Genomic DNA, 20,115 nt, shown 5'->3' on the forward strand with positions numbered 1-20,115 from the left:
CTCAAGCAAAGGAACTGTCTAGTGTCTTTCTCCACTAGCTATTTTATATGGCTGTTCTACTTAATTGCAGTGAATCATTTCTAATTCTTCAGTGCTCCATCATAACATCACTATACCACTACAGGATCCATCAACCTATGGCTTTTCCTCACAAGTTGGAGGCTTGGATGTGGGTGAAGACATGTAGGCCTTCTCAACCAGCCAAGTGACAACTGGCCAGGAAGAACCCACATGGCTGATCTTGTCAACATGATTCTAGGCTTACAAATGTTAGGGGCGAAACAGACGGGCATCAAGGAGTGGCCAGAAGATGCTCCCAGCCCAATTGCCACAAGGCTGTGGTGAATACACACCGTGGCCCCAAGGGTGCCTCCTGTCAAAATCCCAAATGGACTGCGGAAGGAGCAAAAAAGCTGCTTTTTGGGGGACCTGTTTTGGAGGCTTCCAAGCACTCCGGGGGCATGTGTCATGTAAACACCCACAGAGCAGCCAGAAGCTACCTCTATCTGCCCATCTGTTTTGGGTCATGAGGGCAAAGGGGATACCATGAAGAAATGGCTTGTGTGACAATGAGGTGATATATAGAGACAAGAGTTTTAGATTATTACTTTTTAGACTAAAACTCCTACAATCCTACCAGACAGCATGACCAGTCAGCATGGCCACAGGTCAAGGAATTGAAAAAGTAATTTCGCCAAGATCTGAAAGAGACCTCCAAAGACATCTCTCTGTTTTTTTTGAATGCCAATAATCAGAATAATGTTAAAGTCCCCTAGTTCTGTGCAAGATCTTTTATATGGCCCTGAGTCCAGTTTCCTATGCACACCAGCTGTCCAGTCGTTCGATGTAGTTTTTAAGTATTTAGCCAACATGGCTGAACCATGAAAAAGTATCTTCTCAACATGATTCTAGGCTTACAAACATGATAGAATATGGCATCATGCATGGTCCCCAGTCTCAAACTCAGCCTTATTTATTACCCTTGGACCTCTCAAAAATCCTGACTGAAGCCCTGAAGAGATGCTGCCAGCCAGAGATGCAGAACTGGGCTAAGTGGACCAGTGGTGTAACTGAATGTAAAGCTGTTCCCTATGCTCCTGAAATTTCTCTGAAATCTGTTTTCCTGCAGTTTCTACACTTTCATTCTAGTCTTGGGACTTCATTACATGGGCCCTAAAACAGGCCCATATCATTCCAAAAAGGGGGCATGACGAGAACAGGATGAGAAGAAGAATGCATCTTACTGCACAGGGGAACGCCGCCGCTGCTACCAGACTTTCCTATCTCGTTCTACATCCGTCCCAGAGGGGCGATATTTAAGAACTGTTCAAAAGCGTTCTCAAAAATCACCCCCTCTGGGACAAATGTAGAGCGTGATGGGAACGGCCAGTGGCAGTGGCAGCGTTCTCCTGTGCAGTAAGATGCGTTCTTCATCCCATCCCATTCTCATCATGCCCCCTTTTTGGAACACAGCGGACCCGTTTTAGCACCCATGCGATAACATTTTTGCTCTGTGAGGCAACAGAGAACCCTTCAGCCTGACAGATACTTGAAGGCAGCTATCCTGCCTCCCTGACATTTACCTTCTTCAGACTACTCATACTCAGCTCTTCTACTCCTCACAGGACTTGGGTGCATCTACACTGTAGAATTAATGCAGTTTGCCACTGCTTTAACTGCCATGGCTTAGTTCTGTAGGCTTCTGGGGCTTGTTTTGTAAGGTATTTAGCCTTCTCTGTCAGAGAGCTCTGGTGCCTCAACAGACTAGAAATCACAGGATTTTACAGGATGACGCCATGATAGCTAAAGCAATGTCAAACTGCATTAATTCTGCAGTGTGGCAGCAGCCTTGGTTTCCGGCCCTCACCACCCTGGTCCTCCTGATGTATGTTCATAGTTCTTATCCTTCTTAAAAACATAGCCTGATCAGCAGAGAATAGACTGTAACTATTGCTCCCTAAGATCTATGATGTTAACATATAAATCACTAGTGCTTCCTGTGATTTATATGTTAATGCATGAAAAGCTAATGAAGAATTTACACATTCATAGAAGCAGCCATGGGCTATGATATCATCTCAGAAGCGTTAATGATTCCAGACTGTGGTTAAGAGAGCACTTTAGAGTAAATTTCAAAAATGTAGGCCTATGGCCAGTTTTATGAATGTTTATTTTGACTGTCTTTAATGGGACTGCCTCCTAAGTACGTGCGCATAGGTCTGCAGCCTTTATTTTAAACTACAGTATTTCTAAAGCAAAAAAAGTGCTGACACATATACATTTCCTGGGATTATTGAACGTAGACATACTTACACTACACCTCCATATCCACTAGCCTTCTCAGTGGCTACTCCCACCCTCTGGCACTCCCTTTCACAGAAGGCTAGGCTGGCCTCTTCCCTGTTTTCCTTTTGCTGGCATGCAAAAATATTTTTGTTGAAGCAAGCTTTTTGTAGGTAACCACAGAAGGTTCTTATTTAGATGTGTCTTTTCTTTATTTATTAATTTTTAAATGATTTTTAAAGTATTTTACACTGATTAATGGGGGCGGGTTGTTTTTCTAAATAGTATTAAGGTGGTTTTTTTTTTACTTGATTCTCTTTGAAAACCACCTTGGGTCCCACTCTGGGAGAAAGGTGGCATATAAATGAAATAAATAAATACCTGGGAGGGAATTCCACTGAACTTAATGGACATATTTTTAGTAGTCCCCCTTAACCACTTAGTATGCAAACATGACATCAAAACCAAGCAAACTGTGTTCATGTGATTATTTAAGTATCTATATGTCTGGCTTTTGGGGTGAGTGAGATTGCAGTTTTTCTTCTCTTCACCTTCTCTTCCTCTCCTCCCCCCCCTTCATATGTCAAAATATGTTTCTGGTTAACAGGTGATTCCCTTTTTTATTTGCTTCCTTCCTACCAACTCATTCAAGACTTTCCCTTTTCATCACTTTTCGGTTCCACATCCTCTTTGATGTAATATGAATTTAACACACAGTTTCAAGTCTGGCTGATAGTCTACATGGATGTAGGGGAAAAGAATAAAAACATCCTCTGATCCACCAGAGTGCCACATATCTTAGACAGACCAACTTCACACATTGTGCTCTGAAGCCTCCAAGCTTGCCACCCTTTCTGGGTTACAAAGTCATGGTGCAAATATTACAGTGACTTCTAAAGGAACTCATTCTCCCTGAATGGGAACAAAAAGCACATCTAGTTGCATGATGGAGCAAAGATGGCTGGACTTGCCAGGGGAAGGTGGAGATTACAGCTGATCAAGGTCAGCAAACAGAGAGTCTCTTTTGGCATGCTGAAGATCCCAGGTTCACATCTCCCGGTACGGCTGGGAAAGACCCCTGAACACTTACAGCCAGTCACAGTGGACAGTATACTGAATTAATAGTCCAAGGAACTGATAATATAATTCAGTGCTCCTAAATTATGCCACAAGAACTGGTCATTGAGTGTAACTGAGTGGTGGGAGATTTGGGGCAGAGAAAGAAAGGAACCACTTCTTCACACAGCACATAGTGAAGCTATGAACTCACTACCCCAAAATGTAGAGTTTCGAGATCCCCTCCAGCTCTGTAATGCTTGACTCTGTGATTTCTCTATGACTGGCCAGGAGCAAAAAAGAAAAAGTGCTAGATAGTAACATTCTGGTTTCAACAGAAGGCTAGGTGGCACAAGAAGACACAAGTGATGGATTGCAAGGATTTGTCTGTTATTTTCCTCAATAGAAAAAAGAATAGAGAGAGGGAAAGAGGAAAGTTTGATGGGGGGGACACAAAAAGTTTGTCTTTGCTGGAAATGTGTCTGAAGGGAGGCAGAGAACTGGTTTTGCTGTGGCCCTACAAATTCCCCTACAAAAGGCGAACAGGAAATCACTGGCGTTCTCATGCTGTGAACTCACCTTATGTTCTGTGTGTATAATAAATAATTTATTTCAGAACTTCCATGTTTCTTGTGATGTCCTTATAAAGAAACTGATTTTTTAAATTACTCAGAGCAATTTTCAGATGATTTGACTTCATGCATTAGCTTCATATTTTAAATGGGCAATGCAAAACAATATCTAACATCCAGGTGGATCATGCAAATCATGTATATGACTGGGCAATTGTTAGGTTTCACAAGTCTTTGTTTACAAGCTGATTGCATTGCATTTCTTGCTCAATGGCTCTTGACAGCATGGGGAGAATCCACGTCTCCTGATTTTCACATGCATTTTAAATTTGCATAGTTTCCTTAGTTCCCCAATTTTTATTTCCCTGTTTTTCTTTTCAGCTACTAATGTTTCATCTACTGTACCTGGAAGTATGAGTTATTATGTATGGCTCAGCAAATTAAATCCCAGCCTCAGTCTAACACCAGACATTCTCCAGCCTTCCAATGATAGAGCATTTATCTTTTTTGCTGAGGTAGTACATGATTCATATTATATTTTCATGTAATGTCCCTATAGGTACAGACCTCTATATATGAGAATGAACATTTGAAGCCTTCTTAAACATAATAGATTAGTCATTTTTAAGATGAAGTTAGCATTAGTTAGCATTAAAAATGGCAATCTCATGACAGGTTGCTCCTACTTCCCCATGACATCTAGCACAGTATATTCCAGTTGGACAACTACATCATTCAGTTGTCTGCCCAAGATGTCTCGCCCCAGTTGTGATTATTTTAATCTGATGTTAACTGTTTTATAATGTTGTTTTCCTTTTTTTTAATTATGTGGATTAGTTTAAGGATGAGGAATAAGGGGATTTACATATGTATTTATATATGTATTTTATTATGCGTTTTATGTTGTAACCCGCCTCGATCCTTTTGGAGAGGTGGGATATAAATTAAATCATCATCATCATCATCATCATCATCATCATCATCATCATCATCATCATCATCTGTTGAATATTGCTAACTGGAAGAAAAGCACCAAGCAGAGTGATGCCAGAATGTGAGCTGAACTGAGTGAGACCAGGTTTGCCCAATTTGCTCAATCTGCAGTCCTATTAGAGCGGCAATCCAACACCCCCTTAGCACAGCTTAAATATGTGAAAGCAGAGATGTGGGCAATGCAAAACAATATCGAACATCCAGGTGGATCATGCAAATCATATATATGACTAGACAGTTGTTAGGCTTCACAAGTCTTCGCACTACACAACCTCCATGTACTCTTCAGAGCTATGGGAAGGAGTCTCAGGATAAGAGTGATGCCTTGAAAGAAAACACTGATCCTCTACTGTTTTGAATGGCTACTGTGGACTCGGAGGGAGGGGTCTGCCAGGCCCACTCATTTCACCACAAATGTTTCTCTGACTGTGGGTGACACCAGGGCAAAGGGAGAAGGACCGTTTGGCTCGGGGAAATATGTACCTGAAGAAGGGAACTATAAGATTTCTGGTATTTGACTTCTCCAGCTTGTCCCCACGTATCTCACTCTGTGGTTGAAGCCACAGAAATGTTTCCTTTTGTGTTCTGAGGCACATGTGGATTGCATCATTGTTAGCAAAAAGTGTGATACCACTGTCTTTCTTTTTTTAATTCCACTTAAGCAATTATTCTTTTCCCTCTTAATTCTTGATTTCACTTCTCTCTTCTTTCTGTCTCTCATGCTCTTTCTCTTTTCCCCCTACCCTGGAACTCTGGGATAAATTTCTTCTTCCTCCCTCCTCTTCTTCTTGTCCTCTTTGTCCCCTCCACCCCTGCACATTCAAATATAACAAAACTTTTATGTTGATAGTTTCGTGGCTTTAGAAATAATCTATATTTTTTCATAATATGCCCAAGGGCGGGGTGTGAGGTGTTGACATTTGAACAGGTACTCTATTGGACATCAGTTAATATTGCTATCAGTTTAACTTAGCACTAAAAAAACTTCCAAAGAGTGAGCAAACATTAAGCAATGTTAGAAAATACTGCCTTTGATGGCTATATATGGTAAAGAGACTTCTCCTTTCTCAAGACACCGAGATTCTCTCAAACATGACTCAAGGCCTATTATTATACTAATCTAAGGACATGTTGATAGGCACAGAAGGATCATTTTGTGCTAGCATCAGAACGCATTTAGCACGTGCATATGTAGAGCAACACTCAGTTTTTCAACTTTTGATTCCAACTGAACGTTGCTGCCCTTGCACCTCTATGGTATTTATAGTACCATAGTACCATGATTTATTTTATTTTATTTTATTTTATTCTATTCTATTCTATTCTATCTATCTATCTATCTATCTATCTATCTATCTATCTATCTATCTATCCTATCTTTCTTCTGGTATAGGGACTCAAGGCAGTTTGAGTCTATTTGCCTGGCCTAGGTTGCTTTATACATGGACAACATGCAAGCTGTGATTAGCGGGCAGCACTAGGTCTTCACTGATATGGAATTCTTCAGTCAAGTGGGCTTAACCACAAAGGCTAAGTTTTCCATTTGGAGCTGTTGGAAAACTTCCTTGCAGTGGTGGCAGATGACCACATCAGGAGAGCCACTGACTAGAACAAACTTGGAACCTACATGGGCAGGCTTTCCAAAAGCGCACCACATCTGTGACTGTGACAATAGATTCTCTTGCCCAATGTGCTTAAGACCTTTAAAGGGACACTTCCCTCCCCTCTTTCAATGGTTTCACAGGCTCTTATTGTTGTTGTGTGCCTTCAGGTATTTGCAACTTATGGTGACCTTAAGGCAAACCTATCATGGGGCTGGCTTGGCAAGATTTGTTCAGAGGAGGTTTGCCATTGCCTTCCCCTGAGGCCAAAAGCATGTGACTTGTCCAAGGTCACCCAGTGGGTTTCATACCCAAGCTGGCAATCAAACCCTGGTTTCCAGAGTCATAGTCCACGGTGCCACACTGGCTACCAGTCCATTTCTGAACACAATCTAAGGTATGACATATAAAGCCCAGACTACGATGTTGTAATGGTCTGAGCATGGGGCTATGGACCTTATCACACAGAGCCCTTACCATGGGCAAAATGTTCCTGGAGTGTTTCTGAAGTGCAAAGGTGTGATCGTCTGTCGCGCTTCTCAAATGTCATTGAGGTGTCCCACTTTTCTCCTGTCAACAAAGCGTTCATGGGGAAGCCCTTTTTTGAATAACGAAAGGAGGGTTTGAATTCCCACTTAGCTGCAGAAACCCACTGGGTGACCTTGGGCAAATCACACACTCTCAGCCTCAACAGATGGCAATGGCAAACCCCTTCTGAAGAAACATGCCAAGAAAGTTCTTATGGTTGCCATAGGTTGGAAACCACTTGAGGGCACACAACAGCAATAAATCCTTGGGTCTAGCTTGGGTCCAAAGATCCTATTCTAATCATAGGAACCTGCATGAACTTTGGGACACTCAAGGGAGAGCTTCCTCTTGGTCCCATTGCCTTCACATTTACTTTTGTTGAGGATATGGCAGAGGGCCTTCTTGGAAGCTGCTCCTTCCCACTAGATGCTATGCTCTCTCTCTGCCTCCCCCACATGTTCTCTGTCAGCAAACACCTTTTTTTATTATTTAGACTGGCTTTTGGCCATTAACTTGTTGATGCAGAAGGATTGTTAACAGGCAGAAAGTGTTATACTTTTGTTCTAATGGCAAGTTTAAATGCTTTTAATTTTTTGGAAAAAAAAATCAGTGTCATTTTTACTGAAATCATTTATGTAATTGCCTATTATTTTTATTATTGTAATTGAGTTTTAAAGCTGTATTCCATTTCTGTCTGTGTTGTAAACTGCCTTGGATCTCACTCTGGAAGGCAGGACATTAATTTTTTTAAAAAACCACATATTTCCTTGTTTTATTCTGATTACATTATGGCCTTATTTTGCCACATTACTGAGTAGGACTGAGTAGCGTAATTCCAGAACTAGTGAAAAGCCAATCCTAGAGGTATCAGACTAGCATCCAATGCCAGTCCTACCATTAGGCAGAGCCTTGAGTAGCATATAATAGGTGATATTGAGAGCAACAGCAATCTCCTGGCCATTTCATACAGATGTATTCCCCTTCACAACCCAAGCTGGTCTACTGCCCTCAGGGTGGTTGAAGATGATGTCCTGTCACCACTGTTGAGGTAAGGTTTACCTGACAATCCAGTTCTGTATCTGAAATGAGAGAAAGTATATTGACCTTCTTCTAGGACAGGAAAATGCTCTACTGGCATTATAAAATGATCCAGATTCCTTTTGCTATGACAGTGTGGCTTACTAGCCATGGCCACCATCACCAGTTGTGCCACAACAAGAACAAAGCACTGCTTGAAAGGGGTGTGTAGTGGATGACAGCTAGGGACATTAAACAAGATTATTTGGATTATAGTCATATAGACCTGTGGTTCCCAACTTTGGATCACTAGAAGTATGGACATATTACCCCCATTCATTTTTGCCATCACCAATGGCCATGGAAACAGGAGTTGATAGGAGCAACATCTGGGGACCCAAGTTTGTAATACATTGCTATAGTAAGTTCTGTTGCACTCAGTGGAATTTGCTTCTGAGTAATTATGTGGGACTACACAGTAAATCAAGAAGATCATAGTCACAGTGCCCAATTCTTGCGGGGAAGGCCTATTTCAGAAGAAACATAGAAGAAAAACCTTGAACAAGATTCACTGTTCCCATTTTTTACAAATTTTGGCTTTGTTTCTTATGTCCTTACTATTCCATACTGGATTACTCAAGTACAGAGAGGTTTAAATTAATATGGAAGGTCTTTGGTGCGGTGCCATGGTGGCAACAGAGGTAACACACAAACATCCATTTAATAACAGGAAAACATCATGCGTAAAAGAAACAAACTAGAATGCACCAACAAGAACAGGATCTCCTTCTCTCTGAAGTATGCTTAGATATCCAGCACTTCCTCCTTGTAATCTGGCTCTCAGAAAACATGTTGGAAACATTTTCACTGAAACTTTAATGGTGTTGCCTGAGTTTGCGTCAGTTCAGCATCTGCCAATACATGCTTCATTCATTAAAATCGCTCATGTGTATCATTCTGTAGCTCTTAAGAAAAATATCAGGGAAGCAATCAGTTCTTGGCTATTAATGTATAACTTGGGGACACAACACACTCACAGTGTGGAATTTAAACAGCTGTACTGAAAGCTAATGTCTTCCTCAATAAAATGTAAAACATCTCTGCCATTTCTTTTAAAAAAAAATGTCAGGTATGTCGCCAGTCAACCCCTTCCCACTTCTTCAGTATTTGTCCCCTTCCTTTTCTCCTTGTTCATAATGGTGATGGCATCTATTCTATTAGGCCACTTTTACAATTGACAAGAAAAGCCAGAAACACTGAATTTGCAGAATTTAGCAGGTATATGTCATCTGGGATTAAAAGTTCAGTAAATAATATCAGCGTCCTAAATAATATCAGCGTTTCCAACTCCCTTGAAAGTAAGCCTTGAACCTTTTTTTTTTAAAAAAGTGCCAAACAGAAAGTTGAGGGGAAATTACTTTAAGATTAAGAATTCATCTTTTCATCATGAAACTTAGCACCTACATATCAAATAGCTCTGCTTGCTCTGACCATTTATTTTTTTGCTAAATGGTGGGTAGTTGAAATATGTAAGCAAGCTTTAGGCTTGGGCCCAGAGTACTTGGAGGACAGCATCTCCCCATATAATCCGCCCCGCACACTCAGATCAACAGGGATGAAATTGTTGGAGGTCCCAGTGACATGCTATGTGAGGACCTCACTGAGGGCATTCTCTATTGTGGCCCCAAGACCTTGGAATAGTCTCCCAGATGAGCTTCACTCCACCACATCCTTAGCTCTTTTCAAAAAGAATCTGAAGACATATTTCTTTTCCCAAGCCTTCCCACCGTGAAAAATCTTCTCTTACCCCTTTTCAATGATGACCCCGGACTGTATATATCGATTTCCCCTTCCATCTGGCCCTTTTGTCGTTAGTATTACTATGTTGCTTTTAATGCTGTTTTTAATTGATTTTATTGGAATGTTTTTATAAATAATTGTTTGCCGCTTTGATCAAAATTATGGAAAAGCGGGTTACAAATAAACTATATTATTATTATTATTATTATTATTATTATTATTAGGGGGAAAGGATTTGGGAGATCCACTGGAATGCTGCAAACAAGAGTGCATCAATTTGTTACTCATCCAGTACTGTGGATGAATTTGTATGGCCATAAAAAGAAAAAAAGCACTTATGGGATTTTCTACCCCAGGTGGTCAAACAATGGAATTGTTTTGGGGTACTATGCACAACCTTAGCTGGGGAGCATTTGCTGCTGCACCTCAGACAACAAAATGTCTTGGGACAGCCCTGATGGAGCAAACCCAGGTGTTGTTATTCAATCCAGCTACCAAATCCAGTACAGCACCTTGGATAGCTCCAAGCAGACAATTTGCTCCAATGATGGCTGGAGTTGTTAAGTACTTTCCTCCTCTTAGATCATTCCCTTTCCCAGGCTCCAGTACCCCTTAAGAGAGAAAGGCTTTTAAAGGGCAGACCTCTGACTTAAAGAATTATTTCTCTTCCAGAAGATTGCCACACCTTCCTCCCTCTGCTCACTCCTAACTATTGGTTTGCTATTATGGATCCAGAGATATTGAAAATTGCAAGGCCCTCAAATGCAGAGTGTGGTGGTCCCTCAGGTGAATCAGCATCTCCTATTGCTTGAGACCCCAGTCAAAGGCCCTTTTTAAACTACACATTGATCACACTATGAATCCACGTTTAATAGCTCTACACTGTGGAATTCTAGTTTTGCATTTTGATGAGTTCTTTGAGAGACAATAATTGTGAGTCCCACGATTACACAGGATGTTGGCATGGCAATTAAAGTGAAACCCTATTACTATAATTGTGTAATGTGAAAGAACTTCTGATGTCTTGGATTTATGAGACTTCTCTTACTGGCAGACTCATTGTCAGAGCCTGCCTCAGGTGCCCCCAGAGCTGGTGGTGCTGATAACTGTTTTATTTTTTGTTGAAAAAGATATTATTTGGTAGTAAATGTATGTAGTGGCCAATAAGATAGGCCTGGCATATCATTAAAGTAACTAAGGGCCTCAACAGACCTGCATTAAACACCGGCATTAGGGTGGAGTGGAGGCATGGCGTCCACATGCCGTGCACCCCAACTCTGCCCCCATGCTAGCATGATGCTGCGTGCCCCACTGCATGTGGGAGGAATCACAGCACTCCCTTGGCACAGCATGTACATGCGCTGCACCAAAGGAGCTCTGAAAAGCCACAGCACCAATGCCTATTGCTCCCTTTCCGCTTTTTGTAGCTCCTTTTTGCACCACGGAAAGGCCAGATCAGGACCATGGCATGTGGTTGCCACAGCCCTGATCCAGCTAGGAAAGGAGTGGTGTACAGCCCCTATGTGTAAGAAAACAAAGATCTGTCTAGAAACAGATCAGTGTGGTATAGTGGTTTGAGTGTCAGACTATGACTCTGGAGACTAGAGTTTGAATCCTTGCTTGGCCATGGAAACCCACTGAGTGACCTTACTCAAGTCACACTCTCTCAGCCTCAGAGAAGGGCAAAGGCAAATCCCCTCTGAACAAATCTTGCCAAAAAAACCCCAAAAAACCCACTAGCGTCACTGAAAATAAACAACTTGAAGACACACAACACCAAAGACCACACAAAGACTGGGGCTGACAGACTGCAGTTTTATTTACTTGTTGGAGACTCTGAGATGATGAGCTAGGACTGAACTCTGTATGCATGTGTCTTAGAGCTGTGTATATTCTTCTTTTCGGGCCCAGTTGGAATATTTGATCCCTTGGATTGGCTGGCATTAGGAATTTCATGGTCAGCTACAGAGCCTGGTATAAATCATCAGAGCCCAATATTCAGACTTTCAGCATTTTCACTTTTCATTTTCACTACTCTTTTTGCTTCTGCTTTCTTCCAGAATGCATTTTTCCCTGATCACTCCCTATTTTAGCAATTATTTGTAAAATACCTGACAGCCAAGTGGGTGGTGGAAAGACAGGTTGGGTGGAAGGAAGGAGTGGCAAAACAAACATGGGAAACAACTCATCTATAAGGCAAATATTCCTTAGGTGTGGGTAGAAGGGTACACTAAAATTATCCATGGTTTGCTTTAAAAATGTGAATGGATTAAGAAACAATGTGCAGACTCAGTCCAAGGATAATTAATGTATTTGGATAGGAGTGCCTTTAGTTCCCTCCAACATTATCACAGTGCAGCCATATAGTGCTTATAATATTTAAAATATGTGTACTGTTTCATAAATAAAGTTTGTCATGTTTCACAAATAGTGTTCTTCTGAGCTATATCTAGAGCTAATGATAACAAACTGAAATGTAACAAGGAAAATAGTTTAAAGATAATTGATGGAAATTCATTATCTACAGGAAATTTTGTTTTGTAACTAACATCTGGACAATCCATATATCTGGGAAACATTGTCTCCTTCCCTTCACTGAGTACAAAAAAAAATCTACAAATCTACAAAGATTTAAGCTTATCTCATTGTTCAGCACCAGCTCACCTACCACAAAACCATCCCTGGTATTATGCCATCGGTTGTACTTTAAGTTCTAGGGCTGAATGTGGAACACATAAATAGCAATTGACAGTGTTTTCCATGATGGTGAGGAACAATAATGGATAGGAGTGAATTCTACATGAATCATGATTTCACAAATGCAATATGATTAAGCAAGGGTGCATTCCTATGTTGTAGATGCATAGGCTGAAGGACAACTGATATGGAAGAAATCCTACTACTTTGCCAGAGCTGCATTATGTTGTTGTTGTTGTTGTTGTTGTTACATGATAGGCAATTTAATTGATTTAACCTTGTTGTAAACCATTTTGGATCCTTTGTTGCGAGAAATGCAGGATATAATTTTTTAAAAAGAATTCAATAAAATTGAGTGTTACCCAGAAATCCGTACCTTTTGGAGCTTGCAATATGTTCCTTGGAAAAACAAGAACAAATGCACTCTGGAATATTAACATTGCAAAAAATATTATCATTTCTAAAAGACATGCAGTTATGATTTAGTTAGCAAACCCAAAATGCAAACAATTGATAAATACATGCAAGCCAAAAATGTGCATAAAAGGCATATGGATTTACATACAGATTGGCGGGGGGACAGATTCAAGACAGACTAAACTTAGTGATGGGAAAATAAGGGCCTTAATAAAAATGTGCCTAGCAGATAATATCTATGTCTACTCTACCCTAAAGCAATGCTATAGCAGACTACAGTGGACCCTTGTTATACACTGGAGTTTGGTTCCAAGTTCCCCCGTGGATAACAAAATGTGTGGATGCTCAAGGCCCATTAAATATAATCACATAGCAAAATGGTGTCCCTTATAAAAAATGGAAAATCAAGGTTTGATATTTGAAATGTATACTTTTTTTGAATATTTTCAAACCATGTATGCTTGAATCTGTGTATAAAAAAATCAATGTACTTTATTTCATATTCTAACACAGATTTACCAGCCCAGTGGCTAAAACTGAGTGTTGCCTGGATCCTATACTTCAGGGCTAGGCAACTGCCAGGCTTGGGGAGGGTACATGTGCCCCCCATGGGACCCTGGAGGGTTACACCACCCCTCTTCAACTCTAGATAGTGTAGGAGATACATATTTCACTATGTTTTATGGGGCTTCTGGGTTGTTGTAGGCCTTTCCTAGACAAAGGTGCTGTACAGACCAGCTGGGCATCCGCACGCTCAAAGTCCTACCACTGCCAGCAGGGCGTCATTGTAGCACATGCCAGTCTACATGGCAAATGTCATGCCGATGCATCTCCAACACAGAGCCCAAATGGCATAGCACAGAAAGGGTGTCATCTTGGCATGCCAGCATGCCCATGACATCCCTTCCAGGTAGCAAGAAGAAGCCGCTTTTCACGGCTACCTTTTGCTTCCACTGGAGGCCGGGGTGTGTGATTGCCATGACTTCCATCCAGGGTAAAAAGGGGCAGCATCCCGCCACCCATATGTACAGCCCCAAAGAAACAAACCAGGGTTATTTGGGTGCTGAAAAAGATTGTTAGGGCTTGGTGAAGCCCTACACGCCCAGAGGCTGGAAGAGGGTATTCAGTTTTTAAAAAATCCAAATTTTAGGAGATACAGTACTGGAGTGCTCAAAATGGCATTGGGGACCACATGAAAGGGTATGCTAAATTCCACCAGACCATAAACCTAGCCCCAGTGGTGAACGAAAATGCTCTTTCACTTAGCTTTCACAAGATGTGGAAAGGAATCTCTCTTGGATCAGTCACCCAAGACAAAAAACAGGAACCAGCCACACACAATCTACATTCACATTGTTAGTTTAGGCAGCCACTATGTCTTGGCTGCTTATTGTGGGACTGTTTGGATTAGATTTTATTGGAATGTGTAATTTACCCATTCAATCCACCCTGGAAAAAAATTCAGCTCAAGGAAAATATGCTACCCCGTACAATGAAGGTACTGCCTATACAAAGCATACAGGAACCACTTTTACTTTCACAGTTGAGTCATATTTACTTTATGAATCAATACATTTCTTGGCTGGAAGCCCCTCTCCCTTAGCAACTGATGTCAGCATTGGCAATCATTAATTTGTCAGGTTCCATATTTGTAATACAGTCTATCACTACTAGTAGCTAACTGCTGAATAAAATCATTATTCAAGTGTTCCAGAATCCATTCCTGCCCCGTAATAGTATTACAGTGCTATTTTAAAGTAGCAAAGGTGCTTCATTTTTAAAAAGGAGAATGAAGAAAGATGGGGAAAGGGAGAAAATGGCTGAAGTATTTGGTTGTGGGTTGTGAAAGAGCCATTCTTTAGGGCAGTGTTATTTCCAGAGCAGACTGTTCTTCTCTGTTAGGGGAAAGAGGTAGATTTTCTGCCACATAGACCTGAAGAATTAACCACCAAGGTGAGTGAGGCCCAATACAAACAGATAAAAAGTGCCATCCTGGGGCCGAAATTAGGGCTCGAGAGAGCGGAGCAACCGCATGCTCCCAAGCCCTACCACGCCATAATGGCATGCCCTCATCTACATGGGGGCCACTCTGATGATGTACGTGCCATACAGAGTTCAAATGGCACCACACTGCACAGACATCATCAGCGTACATGAGGGTGGCAATGGTGCTGCGTGCGTGCCATAGAAAGAACCTGCCGGGAACTCCAGTTGGGTGAGTGTTTATGAAGATCTGCATGCATACATGCATATTTTATATGTAATGAGCACATTTCCCTGTAAAATGTGGTTTTTTTCTTGTACAATGGGCTCATGAGTTTATTATGCCACTGTCCAAAATACCCAAGAGAGAAAATGGTATAAGGCACTAGAGGACTTCAGCTGTGATATCACAAGAAGAGCATGATTAGTGGCTCTAGTTGTGTTGCACACCTCCTTCTAGCCAATTCAATGGTGACCTAAAAGGGCATCACAAAGGCCAAGGGGCTTGCAGTCACCATTTAGAAGGAAAGGAAGTATGAGAAGAGATGGATGTGAGTCAGTGAACAAGCTGAAGTACTGCTCTAAATTTAAGCAAAAACTCACACAGTGAGATGACCAGAGGTAGAGATCCTCAGTTCCAAATTAGTAACTTGCTCCAAATTGGTCTGAAGTCTTTATGAACATGCTCATGCTACTCTGCCCATATGACCACTCTTAGACCCTGCCTCTTTCCCTAACAGTGTTACGCTTAAACGTCTCATCATCCAGCTTTGTGTTTGGTTCAAAATAGGACTCAAGTCTCTGAAATCCTTGTCCAGGAATATCATAGGTAGACAAGCTTGGGGCCAATGTTGGACCCTGCTTGGTCACACACTTCCATGAGCTTCACTTTTGGTCCTTCTGACCTGACAATCCATTCCCATCTCAGTTTTCTAAGGTGGGGATCATGAAAATAAGCAACTATAGTGATATAAATGACTCATCCTTCATAAAGAGAACTACATTTTCTTCACCACTTCGATTCCCAGCATGACATAAATTGATACAAATAATGAATTCAATACAAATATATCTTTCAAAAGCAAACTGGGCAGTCCAATATTTTCTTATTTCTTATTTCAGGTTATAACTAATCATCACTGTAGGGCTACAATGTAGGGTAACATTTTCTTGTTTTACATACTAAGGCTGCCATCCTGTTCAGATTATTTTACATATTAAGGCTGCCATCCTATTCAGAATCCTATTCCATAAAACTCACTTCTGAAAATGAATGGATAAAATGACACTATAACTTACTAAGACATTGTTTGCTATAATGTTGGACAACTGATTAACAGCTTTTCCCCCTAATTTATACATGCTGTTCACACCATTGAACAGGTGTGGGCTGATAGCACATTGATATAGCAGATTTGCTGAACCAATTTACTGGTTAGTGCTCAGACTGACAATCATGTGCAAACTTTATTTAAATGACCTCAAGCTCTGCAGGAAACATCTGACATTTTACAAGTGAAAATGGAAGTCTCAACATAAATTCATTTTTTCTGACAGAGGTGTAGTGGAAGTGTAGTGATGATGTCCGTGAAAGTATTCTTGGTTAGGAGGTAAATCTGCCCCACCAAATCCCGACTGCTCAGCATCTGACAGAACACCTTGATCTCACTGCCTCACCTCCTGTCATCACAGTACCCACAGTTACTTTTCCTCTACTGCTGTACTGCTGGCTCCTCTTCCACCAAGATCATTGTAGTGACCAATATGACTTTGTCAATTGACTCACACTTTGTCTCAAGGGGCTAGGTTTGACCTACTGGCTGAATACACTTGGGGTCTATCCACACTGTCAGAATTAAAGCAGTTTGACACCACTTTAATGTCCATGACTCTATCCTACAGAATTAGTGAGATTGAATACGCCAACAAAGTACAAATCCCAAAACACCACAGGATGGTCGGTTAAAGCAGTGTCAAACTGCTTTAATTCTGCAGTGTGGATACATTCTTAGTTGCTGTTCTTCTTGTTGTTGTTCTGTTTATTTATATCCCACCTTCCTCCCAGTACAGGAACTCAAGGAGGCTAACAAATTTAAAGCAGTCTAAGTTAAAACAGTATAAAACATTAAAAATACGTTTAAAAAAAACAATTAAACAATTCAAACATTTTAAAACATCACATTGTTAAAATGTAAGCATTTAAAGCTCTTTAAAACAAAAACAAAACAGCACCCATATCAATATGCGAAGGCCTGGTGGCATAAAAACGTTTTTTATCTGCTGTCAAAAAGAAAGCAAAGATGGAGCCATCCTGGCATTTCTAGGGAGGGAGTTTCAGAGCTTGGGAGCAGCCACTGAGAAGGCCCTCCCTCTTGTTCCCATCAAACATGCCTGAGAGAGTAGTTAGTTCCCTGCTCGCATTCCCTAGGCAACACCTTGTGTCTGTGAGTGTACATTAGGGTTGCCAGAGTGAAAACTGGAGAATTCTTGTCTTTTAAATGGTTGTGTAGAAAGGGGGAATTTCAAGTGGTGTAGCTAGTCACACAATCAGGTAAGAAGATCACCTGCTGAAATTTCCCCTTCTAGGTAATCATTAAAGGTAGCAGAGCCCTCTCCTGTTTTCAATCTAGCAACTCTAGGTGCATACACACATATATGTCTGTGTGTACTTTAAGTATGGGATGGAATAAGCACATTAAGGGCTGCCTCACAGCAGAGGAGGTTTCCACTCTAGGCTGTGGCACCACCCACTAATGGCATGCAGTTACCATCAAGTTTGTCTAGAACTCATTTGTCTTCAGGCTAAAATAGATTGCCCTCCTTTGAACGAGAATATAGGAAATTTCTTAAAATGCTCTCTTAAACTCCTGTCCTTTGCCTTTAGACTCGTGGGATTCTTCTAACCTGTGAACTCTTTAGGTTATAAGGAATTTCTTTCTCATAGTAAAAATTCATTGCATTGTTTAACTGAAGCAACTGAAATGCTTGCATTGCCCATTATCTCTTCTTGCATGCAGTTAAACTCAGAATGTTGCACTTTTTATTGCCTTGTTTTTTGTCCAAACAAAAATTTTGCTCTTTCAGGCTGTACAAGGCTGGACTGGGTGGCCCTTGTGGTCTCTTCCAACTCTACGATTCTACGATTCTATGATTCTAAGAGCCAATATGAAACATTGACAAGTTTGTACCTCTCACCAAATGATAAGACTGGGAAAGTGAAAATATATTTGCCAACTCTGAAGTCTACTTGGTCAGCCCAGGTTTGGGTCTATTTTGTTTATTTTCTTTTTTAAAAATGGAATCAAAGAAGGTTTTCATGGTGGTAGCATCACAGTTTTAAAAATATCCACCTAGCGGTTCACAAGAAGGGCTCAGAGTTCAGCCCAAGAAAATGTTTAAAATAAACTGATACCACCTTTCTTGATGCTGAGAGTTGTTTGTTTCCCTGTTGTTACTAGTATTTACTTTCAACTGCAAATTGATCAAATATCAATTTGGGGTACATGTGCAGACAATTAAAATAGTTTGCAAAATAGATAAATGAGGTACAATTCTATAGACTTGAGATAAACTCTTTGCCAAGCAATAGGATATGGGGAATGTCCCTGCACTCTGACAGAACAGAGTTGCATTGTTCTGGATTTAGACAGGTAGATTTACACAGGTAGTTTGGGGGATGCCTCCTTTCCCAAACTACAGGACAAACAGAGACAAACTTCTTCTTCACAGGTGCCACTATAAGGATACACCTTGGTGCTACTCTGCAGTCAGGCCAAAATCAGGATGGAGAGGGAAGTGGGACATGGGAAACTAGAGGACAGATAGATATGCCAGTCTGAATTCTTAAAGAGACACACTGAGAAAAATATTAACCATTATAAATAAATAATAACAAAATGGATAATACCATAATCCACTACAATGAAGTGCTGTTTCTTTATTGCCACAGTGTGTGTGTGTGTGTCCACTGAATATACTGATATATGATAACACCTCTCTGCCCACGGAGGCTCCTGAGATGAGCTGGAAAGTATATTTATAACAAAAGAGAGATACTGGGGATGAACATTCTTTTGACAAAGGAAAATATTGGTAATGAACATTACTTCCAGTATGGGGAATGCTTTTTTTACCTAACTGCACAAAGGTTTTCACAAGTGAAAGCAAATGATATCTTGCCCATACTCTCTTCTCCTGGTATTTGCTGCCTGAGATAGCCGACATGCTCTACACATCGGTAGTGCTGCTGTCTATGATACTTACTGGAAGAAATGTAATTTCCCATTTTAGTTTGTTAAGAACACTTGGATGGATGGATACAGTCTGGACCTGGAGGTTTGCCTACTTTTAGTTGTGAAAACATCTGCGTAATTATATCAGAAGTCATTCCCCACATTGGAAAGAATTTTGTAGTGAATGTTCAACAGCAGTATTTCTCTTTTGTTGAAAGTGTCGGCACTTGTTCACTGCACTATGATTCAAATGACTTTTACAACTTTAAACATATATGTATCCCAGACATTAAATGTCAATGTATCCCAGACATTAAAATAGTCATGTTCCTTTTTTATTTTGTCTTTATTTTCAGCTGCCTTAGGTCATCTTGTCTCAGACAATATTCTTAGACATTCACGCATTTGTCTCACATTATCGTCATAGATGAGATGAAAATTAATTTTTTAAAACAAGCAATATTGTTGACCTATGAATAAGCCCGGCAGCTGTGTTTCTTTCTCTATCCACTGCTACAAACATTAGTGGCTGAAATAACTGGCCTGCCAAAGGTTTGCCAAACTGAGGGATTCATGAGCAAAAGTCTCTTCAAATGGCATACATCGTATGGGATCAGAAACAGACCAAGATACTTCTGCTAAAATCAAAAATAATCTAAGCTATTTCCCCTACAACTGAAAATTAACCAAACTACTTCAATAACACTACTCAGACAAGCCCAAGAAGTAGCTTCCTTCATTTCTAAGGACGTGTAAAAAATTAGTTTCAGTTCGAAAATGAAATTTATCTGTGCTTGTACTCTTCTAAGAACTAGCTCCGATGGCTGCCACCAGTAAACACAGTTATTCTTTCCAGGACAGAGATTCAACAGAGATCAAGCAAAGGAAAGAGGGATGGTAGCACTAAAACAAATTGATTCCAGCAATTAACTAGTT

The sequence above is a fragment of the Sceloporus undulatus genome, chromosome 4 (assembly GCF_019175285.1).
Source record: "Sceloporus undulatus isolate JIND9_A2432 ecotype Alabama chromosome 4, SceUnd_v1.1, whole genome shotgun sequence".
Taxonomy (NCBI): domain Eukaryota; kingdom Metazoa; phylum Chordata; class Lepidosauria; order Squamata; family Phrynosomatidae; genus Sceloporus; species Sceloporus undulatus.